This window comes from Pteropus vampyrus, unplaced genomic scaffold (genome assembly GCF_000151845.1).
Source record: "Pteropus vampyrus isolate Shadow unplaced genomic scaffold, Pvam_2.0 Scaffold2791, whole genome shotgun sequence".
Taxonomy (NCBI): Eukaryota; Metazoa; Chordata; class Mammalia; order Chiroptera; family Pteropodidae; genus Pteropus; species Pteropus vampyrus.
Window position 1 is genome coordinate 2854 of NW_011891572.1, and position 1393 is coordinate 4246.

The following is a 1393-nucleotide window of genomic DNA, read 5'->3' on the forward strand; positions in this document are numbered from 1 at the left end:
CCCGCTGCCCGCCGGGGCCCCCCACGCCTGCCCCCCGCCCGCCCACCGGACTGCAGGTCCTCGTAGTCGTCGATGTCGTTGCCGGGCGTCTGCTCCACCAGCTGCTGCAGCTGCCTGTCCGTCAGGTACTGGACGTCGTCACTCAGGCTGCGGCGCTGCTGCTCGGCCAGTACGGCCTCCTGCAGACTCAGGTAGCTCCTGGGGACCTAGCGGCAGGTGGGGCCCGGGGCGTGTCAGCCCGCCCGCCCGCCTGCCCCGGCCCTGTCACCGCCCACCCCAGACCTTCCACCGAGACCCCGCTCACTCGGGGACCAGAGCCTGGGGACGCAGAGACAGGGGGAGGGGCGGGGTCCCCACGGAGGGCAGCAGGCCCCCTCCCGGGCTCCGGCGGGATGAGCCAGGTACTCACCAGCCTCCCCGCCAGCCGCTGGCAGCCGATGGTGCTGCCCACGTCCTTCATGCTGCACGTGACGTGGAAAATCAGCTGACGCAGCCCCTCCCGGCCTTCCAGGCTCTTGCAGGAAATCTCGCTGCGGGTGCGGAAAAGAGCCACGCTTGCCGGCCACACCTCCCTCCCCGACCACGGCCGCAGCGTATCTGTTTCCCTGCGTCTCGTCTCATGCTGGCGAGCCGGGGGAACTCGTGAGACGCGGACGCAGAAATCCCCTGCGGCCCTACTCGGTGCAAAGCACAGTGCTGGGTCTGTCTTCGCAACGTGTCCATTCTACAGAGGAGGCCAGTGAGGCGCACAGGCACCGGGGGACCCCCAGGGACACAAGCCGGGAAGCAGCAGACTCAGGCGGGACCCAGGTGTCTGACCCTGAGCTGGCGCCCCTATCGGCACAGGCCGCAGGGGTCGCTGTCAAGGGCACAGGAAGCGTCCTGTGCTCTGAGCCAAGTGGCCATGTCCCCAGGCTGCCTCCTGCTCCAGCGTCCCTGGGACTCCGCCCAGAGGGAGGGAACCCAAGAGCCACCACGGGCAGGGCGCTGTGGCTACGGACGCTTGTTCCCGCCGAGAACACTTTCTTAGCTCACTGGCCTCACTGTGATCTGCAGAGTGGGCTCAGGGCATGACCTGTACGGCTGTCATGGGCGCTCGGGATGAGGGGCGGGTGAGGTGGCAGCTCGTGGGCGCTGGCCCACCTGGCCCATCCCAGCGGCACCCTGCCCCTCCCCCTGGGGGTCGAGCTGCTGCTCCCCGTCCAGGAAGGGGCCCCCAGAGCTGCGTCCTCAGGCCGACCCCAGGCATGCCCGGGAAGATGGACACGGGAGGGACCGGCAGCCCCGGCCACGCGCCCGGGAAGCCCCGGGACACTCACTGTAAGTGTTTGGAAGTGATGTCGGGGAAGCCGGTGGCCCGGGGCCCGGAGGGCGCGCGGCACAGCGCCAGCAC

At 70.0% G+C, this 1393-nt stretch overlaps 1 long non-coding RNA gene across 1 annotated transcript; it reads right to left on the reverse strand.

Annotated features, from left to right (window-relative positions):
• Positions 1–49: 49 nt before the first annotated feature.
• Positions 50–1393, reverse strand: LOC105310382. The gene is made up of 3 exons (XR_897491.2): positions 1320–1393; positions 410–530; positions 50–206 (listed from the first exon to the last, which is right to left on the reverse strand). It is a non-coding gene; the product is annotated as an uncharacterized LOC105310382 (long non-coding RNA).